A 9,603-nucleotide genomic window follows, 5' to 3' on the forward strand; every position below is an offset into this window, starting at 1 on the left:
GTACTCGTGTGTTACAAAGACATGCACACATGTACGTGCTGGATGGGTAAGACAACCTTGTGACCATCTTACTGAAATCATCGGAACAAATTCTGCTGAAATATTCAAACAATATCACATGCTCATGTATTCTGTCTCACAGTCCCCGAACCACATTCTTTCCCATGCTGCTTGACCCTCCTGCAGTATTGTAGTAGGGGGTTCTGGACCGCAGAGGTGCACCAGGGCCTCGGAGCCTCCAAACGGCCACTGCAAATCCCACATCGCTACACCCGCAACATCTTTAATTGGAGTGCACTTCCTCCAGCGGAATTTGTAGAGACAACCGTTGTCTTCAGGAACTAGATTTGCACAAAGCTCTACTTGTTATCGTGGCTCCGGGAGTTGCTCTGGCCGTTTGGAGGCTCCTGGGTGCTAGTGAACCTGTGCTGTCCAGAACCCCACTACTATACTATCTGCTCCTCCCTGCAATGTATCTTGTCTCACAGTCCTTGAACTTCATTATTTTCCCTACTGCCTTGCCCTCCCTGCAATGTAGTCTGTCTCACAGTCCCTGAACCACATTATATTTCCCACTGCCTTGCCCTCCCTGCAATGTAGTCTGTCTCACAGTCCCTGAACCACATTATTTTTCCCACTGCCTTGCCCTCCCTGCAATGTAGTCTGTCTCACAGTCCCCGAACCACATTATTTTTCCCACTGCCTTGCCCTCCCTACAATGTAGTCTGTCTCACAGTCCCTGAACCACATTATTTTTCCTACTGCCTTGCCCTCCCCGCAATGTAGTCTGTCTCACAGTCCCCGAACCACATTATTTTTCCTACTGCCTTGCCCTCCCTGCAATGTAGTCTGTCTCACAGTCCCTGAACCACATAATTTTTCCTACTGCCTTGCCCTCCCTGCAATGTAGTCTGTCTCACAGTCCCTGAACAGCATTATTTTTCCTACTGCCTTGCCCTCCATGCAATGTAGTCTGTCTCACAGTCCCCGAACTTCATTATTTCCCCTACTACCTTGCCCTCCCTGCAATGTAGTCTGTCTCACAGTCCTTGAACCACATTATTTTCCCTACTGCCTTGCCCTCCCTGCAACGTAGTCTGTCTCACAGTCCCTGAACCACATTATTTTTCCCACTGCCTTGTCCTCCCTGCAATGTAGTCTGTCTCACAGTCCTCCAGCTTCATTATTTTCCCTGGTGCCTTGCCCTCCCTGCAACGTAGCCTGTCTCACAGCCCTCGAACTTCATTATTTTCCCTACTGACTAGCCCTCTCTGAAATGCTGAAACGCTTAATGAAGCAAGTCTAGATGTAGGTTCCCCCAGTTTTAGATTCTCTGGTCTCCCTGGGGATCATTTACATTTTAAATTGATTTGTTTGTTACTATCAAAATGATATATGAATATTTAGAGACGAAACTTTAGTCTGTGCACATATGAGCTCACAAAATATGATTACTCTCAAGGTAATTGTACTAGGTCAATGATGATGTTGCTAGATCAATGGCTGCTGTAACATGCGAGTATCGCACATGTCACTCGGGTTAATGTAAAGGTTGCAATACCAAAGTCACTCCTAGACCACGTGGTCGTGTACAATGTTGGTCATGGAATACAGGAGCAGTCACTGTAAGTTGTACCGACATTTATACGTGGGGTGGTGAGTGAACGCTTGATGGTATTTTACAGCTGGTGTAATTATATGGGGGATTGATCGGCAGTATAAAGGGCACACGGTCATTATTTTAATCACAACTTTAGATCCTTGTGCATGTACCAAGCAGTTTCAGTACCGATTTTGATATCAATTACTAGTATATCACCACGAGTTAATAAAGTTACAAATATCCGAACCTTATCGACGATATATCCCTTTATACAATCAGTGTTGATATATTTGATATGAGAAGACGTGAATGTAAGAGTATATTTATCATGAAAAATGACTTTTTTTAGTTTTCAATGAAAAATGAAATCTCTGAACACGGTACTGCTCATATTAGACTTGCAGTGAAACGATGTCATAGCATTGTGAGGGCATTGTACAAAATCTACTGACAAAATGGTATTTCCTAGGAGACATTGTGTGATCTCACAACAGTAATATTTCCCGTGGAACACATTCAGTTTGGATGATGAATGTACCATAACACCACAGTTAGATATTGGCAATATAGTAACACTTACAAATACTGGTCTGCTCAAAAGTGGACCTGTGAAGATCCGGGTTAGAACTGACCTTTAGTAACTCATGCTTGTCATAAGAGGCAACTAACGGGATCGGGGTGTCAGGCTCACTGACTTGGTTGACATGCCATCGTACCCTGACTGCGAAGGCCGATGCTGATTATGCTGATCACTGGGTTGTCTGGTCCAGACTCGGTTATATACAGATCGCCACCATATAGCTGGAATATTGCTGAGTGTGTCTTTACCCTCCCCCCCCAAAAAAAAACAAAAACAAAAACAAACAAACAAACAAAAAACAAAAACAAACAACAAAACAACAAAAAACAAAAAAAAAAAACCCAAAAAACAAAACAAAACAAACTCAACAGTGGGTGAATTTAATTTTACGTCGCTTTTAGCAATATTTCAGCAATATCACGTAGAAAGACACCAGAAATGAGTTTTACACATTGCATCCATGTTGGGAACCGAACCCGTGTACGCGTTAACTATTCTGTTGTGATATCTCCCAAAACTGGACTTTGACTCATATTATGAACATTATCATATTCTCTTTCTGCATGTTTTAATTCTAATACATACAAACAATCATGTATGAATAACGTTGGATGAGAAAGATTATAAGTTTAGGCTGCTGAGCGATTGTCTTAATCAGATGGGGGTTCCAGCATCACTTAGAGTCGAGTTATTTCCGAATTCACAGTACCAGAGGGGTAGGGGTGTTCGGGCTGTTCGAACCTCAGTCCCACTTTTGAAAATCACTTATGATCACATTGAAGTTAGTGTGCTTACCTGCTCAAAAAATCATAAAGTCTTTCTTTTTCTTCATTGTAATTTCAAAATAGCAATTAAAAAGCATGTATTATAACGTTCTCTAGCCTACAAGGTTCCTACAAGCTCGATGTAGGGTTCACCACCATATACCATGCAGGTTAATGGTTAAAACGCCAACTTCTCGCGGCTGTAGGGAGTGTTAGACCGTGGTATACAGTGGTATTTCCCTCCTTACACCTAAAGGCGCTACTTGGCCCATAATCACAGACGGTGTAATTGTTGTATTATACAAGAATGTGGGTAAGTGTGGCCTGTGGCGACTGGGAACAATTAGAACAGTGACAGGACAAATATCACGCCATGTTTAGAAACACAAGTTCTAATCAAATCACCAGCATGACATTTAATCAACTGTGATATGCCTATTTGGAAACAATAATTAATAATTACAGAAAAAAAAATCTTGCTTAATGCCACGATTAGATTGAGTTCAAGAGTAACCCCCCTTGTTAAACATTTGCAGTCGATTGTAATACACCCATTGCCGATATTAATCCTACTAGCATTGTGATGTACGTGGAACACGGACGTACAGTGTTACCATGGAAACTTTAGGTTACCTTTATAAAGCACCGATTAACGATTAATCTGGAGCTGGTTATCATCATTTCCGAGTTGACACAACTGTCCACTTTACACGTTACTTCTACATGTTAAAACCTAACTCTGTTGATATTGGTCCATCTTCAGGAGTATGTTTGTTTGTGTGGATATTCAAACTTATTACTGAAAGTGGCAGATACAGTTATGGGCCATTCTGCATAAGCGTGTGTTCTTGTTGTGTACTGTGTAACTGTGATTGCACTGAAGGAGAAAGTTATGTTATATCTGTTCAAGAGACCCTCGCGACAAGAGTAAATACACAAGATACAATACTGCACATCATGTTTTTGACCCTGATGAGTGAGTGAGTATGATTACTCCGCGTCTAGTCCAGTATTATCCGGCCTGGAGACTACAGACGTCACAAACTGAACCAGTATGGGGAATCCGGCCTTCGACGTGACGAATAAACGTTTCCACCACCAAGCTCCCCTGCATCCCAAACTGCATGACGTCTGACAAGTTTAGTGTTCCATACGTTATATTTGTATAGTGTTAAACAAAATGGTGATATTCGTCTTTTTGAGGGTTAGATGTGGCAATAATTGTTCATGCTGTAAACATATTATTGTCTGTGTGTCCGTCCGTCAGCCCGTCAACAGATGTATGGAACATTTAACTAATACATGCACACACCTACAGACGGACTTGTAACGTGGAATAGATTGCTAATTGTTCGATTTTGCATTGTCAAGGTAAACGCCACTAGAATCTGGTAGCTTAAGACAGTAATTACACGTGGACAGTGTCGTATGAGACAGTATTTACACATGGACAGTGTGGTATGAGACAGTAATTACACGTAGACAATGTCGTATGAGACAGTAATTACACGTGGACAGTGTCGTATGAGACAGTAATTACACGTAGACAGTGTCGTATGAGACAGTAATTACGTGGACAGTGTGGTATGAGACAGTAATTACACGTGGACAGTGTCGTATGAGACAGTAATTACACGTAGACAGTGTCGTATGAGACAGTAATTACACGTAGACAGTGTCGTATGAGACAGTAATTACACGTGGACAGTGTCGTATGAGACAGTAATTACACATGGACAGTGTGGTATGAGACAGTAATTACACGTAGACAGTGTCGTATGAGACAGTAATTACACGTGGACAGTGTGGTATGAGACAGTAATTACACGTGGACAGTGTCGTATGAGACAGTAATTACACGTAGACAGTGTCGTATGAGACAGTAATTACACGTGGACAGTGTGGTATGAGACAGTAATTACACGTGGACAGTGTCGTATGAGACAGTAATTACACGTGGACAGTGTCGTATGAGACAGTAATTACACGTGGACAGTGCCGTATGAGACAGTAATTACACGTAGACAGTGTCGTATGAGACAGTAATTACACGTAGACAGTGTCGTATGAGACAGTAATTACACGTGGACAGTTTCGTATAAGACAGTAATTACACGTGGACAGTGTCGTATAAAACAACTATGACACATGGACAGTGTCGTATAAGATAGGTATTACACGTAGACAGTGTCGTATAAGACAGGTATTACACGTGGACAGTGTCGTATAAGACAGGTATGACACATGGACAACATCGTATAAGACAGTACTTACATGTGGACAGTGTCGCACAATACAGTATGTACATATGGACAGTGTCGTATAAGACAACATTTGCATAGGGGCAAATGTACGGCATTGTCGCACAAGACAACTACATAAGGACATTATTGCTCGTGACAGTTATTGCTTATAGACATCATTGTACAAGTGAAACTGTACATGAGGTCAGGAGATATTCGGGTTGAGTGAGTGTACAAAGCTGAATAAGCTATAAAAACACGTAAACGAAATAAATTAAAAGTTAACATTCATAGATACTCACACAATTAGTTATAGTCAGTTTAATGTACCAAGCAGTTTTAAAAATACCGAGTATGCCACAAATTAAAATCACGTTTTACTCCAATAAATATAGACGACTATTTCAACTATAAACATAGAGTGACATTTACATTTCTATTTAAGTGTCATCAAACACGTATCGTCATCAGAGAACATGCAATTTCCCACTGGTATACATATATGGTCCTACTTGTAACGCAGTCCGTGAATGGAGATACAGGATGGTAGTAACTTCTACAATGTCCTCGGATTTCCCAAGGAAAGATGACGTCACGCATTCCCACAATACCTCTGTATTCCCTTGAATCAAACACGATTGTGTGTTCAGTATGGCCCACATGCGAGGCATTGACAAGTAACGAAGGAAGGTCAAACCTGCGTTTTTATTGACTGGTTAAAAGTACAACGATTTTTCCATTATATATTGCCACTTGGTCGCTGTCGTCTCTTACAGCTCGCACCGGCACTTCTCTTACGCGTCTCGATTCTGACCCAAACGGGTTTCCATACACTGAACTGTCGTGGCGCCATTGACAAGCGCAGACAATAGGGACCATTAATACGAAACGTCAACCCGTTTTTTGACCACACACATCACACACAACAGCATCACCTTTTAAAGTAGATGTTTTTGGACATACATAGAAATATTATACAAGTATTAAAACGGTTCCATGGTATCAATTCGTTGTGAGGTGTCGTTTATGAAAACTATTACTTCGTTGTGAGGAATAATCTCGGAAACGTACCACTTGAATTGGGTAAAGGTACATGAAAATATCACCTTAATGAAAGGAATAGTATCTATATTTCATGTACATATATAGAAACTATCGCTTTTGTGTAAGGAACGGTGCATGAAAACCCGTTGTGAAGAATAATATCTAAAACGCCACTAAAATTAGGTAAAAGTATATAGTAGCACCCTAGCTGTGAAAGAGAATTTAATAGCTGTCACTTCATTGTGAAGAATAGTAAACACAATAGTATCACTTCCTTGTAAGGAACATTCAATGAAAACTCTCACTTCGATGTAAGAAACATTATATGAGAACTTTAACTAAAACAAACTTTAAAACAAAAATCTGAATAGTGTTCTCGATTCTCATTTATTCATTCGAAATATTTTCGTAATATCTCAGCAACATTTTACTTTGTCAGTAAATATGTTTATAATCGGAAATTAATTAAAGATTTCTTATATTAATATTATTTAGCCACAATTAAATAATCGACTTGGAAAGTCCTCGCAGTAACACATTCCAGTGCTCTGTCCTATCACTGAGACAGTATCGTCGTACCATCCAGATATGCATTGCAGTGCTACCCATGAGTGTGTATTTATATTGCCATGCTATCATAGGATTTATTGTGCCTCTGTTTTAATGTGCATCGTAGTGCTATCCTAGTGTATTGTAGACTTGACCTGTGATCTAAAGGAAAGTGTGCATCATCAGTCTTTGATTGTGGTAAACGTAAACATCAGGACATGTTCATTCCACAGGGGTGTATCCATCATCGGGATTTTAGATGTTTGAATATATCACAACATATGGCGTGTACATGACGACGAAAGCACGGTCTACTGAACATGTGTTCACATGAAAGCACAAGTGTTGTCCGGGTTTCTTCACAAGCTATACGATACAAAGCTTGTGAAGAAACTTGGGAAAAATACGGGAACACTCGTGCTTTCATGTGATCCCTCATTTTGTCCGACCCGTGAAGGTCCCGGGGTAGAATAGGTCTTCAGCAACCCATGCTTGCCATAAAAGGTGACTATGCTTGTCGTAAGAGGCGACTAACGGGATCGAGTGGTCAGACTCGCTGACTTGGTTGACACATGTCATCGGTTCCCAATTGCGCAGATCAATGTTCATGTTGTTGATCACTGGATTGTCTGGTCCAGACTCGATTATTTACAGACAGCCGCCATATAGGTGGAATATTGCTGAGTGTTGCGTAAAACTAAACTCACTCACTCACTCACTCACTCACTCACTCACTCACTCACTCACTCATTTTGTCCCTCAGTATATATTCAGAGTCTGAGCGTTATTTTTAGAGTCAGTCACGTTACTGTCAAAACCCCGCGTGGTGTACAGTCAAATGGGGGTAACTGTTTTCATCTAAGACTTACTTTTCTTAGCGATGTAAAACATTCTCAGTAACTCACAAATAACTGCAACCGTTGACTTGCCAACATCTTACAAGGGCAGCACGGTCTGAACGTGTGTTTGGGACTCGGTAACTGAGATTTTAGGACTCCTCATCAGTCTACTAAGCGGTGAGCTTACACGATTTACCTCCCTTGAACTGTATTGCCTGTGTGTCCGTCACCTGGTGTGGGTGTGGCGTTTACGGCGACACTCCGCAAGGTTCCAGCCATGTGACGGGGGTCTGCAAATAATCCATTCTTGACCAGACAATCCATTCTAAGTTCTAGGCCTGTTATCAGAACTGGAGTGGTCGTTTTTGGGTCTTCTGCAGATTTGAACATTTAGTTTACTAACGCCATACCAAAAGTTTGTATGAGATCAACGGAGCTACATTGAGGATAATATGTTTCACGGACAATGCCATGTTTAAGTAATGAATATACATGCAAAAACATGGAACTTGCGATATCGGATAATCATTCTTGGTAACATGTATCTCTACAGCGTTGTTTGACCACCTCTCCAACTGTTTTGTGGATCCATGCATATGTAAAACCGTGTTCTAACTGAAGAGGTCCAATTATCATGTAGATTTTTCATCACATGGCAGCAACGTGTAGAATATATCGTGGCCGGCTGAGTGAGCTGTCCTACCTAGTCTGAAATAACGTTTGCTATATAACTGACATCAAGTGGATATGTTCCACATTCAGGTAAAACAGCTTTATTAGAGGAGCGGTAACCAACTCCTAGGACAAATTTGCAAAACTTAGAGTGGACTGTTTCAAAGTTAGTACGAAACATTGTTCCCCAAATTTCTGAGCCACAGAGCAAAATTGGTTGGATTGTGCCATCAAACTCTTCTACAGTCGTTATCTGAGCGAAATAATTGAAAGGGAGACCTGTTCGTTACTAATGTATTTATTGTTTAATGTGATCATGCGTTACATGTTTTTTCAGTTGTGTTTCTGTTCTCATAATATACGCGCCAATGATCCCACTGTGATACAAAATACTGTGATTAATATTTATGATGAAATGTTTACAGGGTACTTTTGTTATGCTTATCGACCAGTGAAAGGTCCGGGGTAGAATATGCACCCAACCCAACAACAACATGTGCGTGCCATAAAAGGCGACTATGTTTATCGTAAGAGGCGACTAATATGTGATTGAATTGGTTGATTTAGTTTTTTACTTTGACAATGTTTGAATTGAGAAACGGGAGATATCATAAATAAAACCTTTTATTTCAATTTTCTATCATGGATCTCTAAACATGACTTTGTGAGTTTGTGTATATGTGAAACAAACGTTGCCTTTGAAAAAGAAATGCAAGATTTTTTTTCTTACAAAGCGGCGTTTGTATAATAGATTGTACCCAATGGTTAGCATCTTTTACAACATCAGTGTGTTTTCTGATGATAAAGCATACCGACCAAACGCACGGAAAAAGGCAAAAGTTGTAAACAGTTCGTTATGATATTCGTGAAAATGAATATGCATGTGGATATCGTGACAGCCATACCCATGATGACGAGTCCCAAGCTCGCCTGGAATCATTTGTTGTTTTGACTCAACCACCGTGCCTCGGCTTACGAGAGATGAGAGGAATCATGTCTTGGGAGGATTGCAAATTGGCCAGACCACTACTGAGTAGGGTAGCCATCATATGCATGCTTGACCAGAACTTTTTCTTACGAAAACATATTGATGATTGTAATAACTGTTTGGATTGGACAAAAACAAAACATGATAACTAAAGGACTTAGAAGAAGAATTTTTATGAAAGTGTCACAGGTTGTACATCGTAAATAGCATCATATAGTATTGGCATAAAATAAAGTACAACATACGTCCAACGCGGCCTATGAGACACTAGATTCCTTTAAAAAGCAAGGGTTAAAAATAAGAAAATAAATGACCAACAAC

The sequence above is a fragment of the Haliotis asinina genome, chromosome 4 (assembly GCF_037392515.1).
Source record: "Haliotis asinina isolate JCU_RB_2024 chromosome 4, JCU_Hal_asi_v2, whole genome shotgun sequence".
Lineage (NCBI taxonomy): Eukaryota > Metazoa > Mollusca > Gastropoda > Lepetellida > Haliotidae > Haliotis > Haliotis asinina.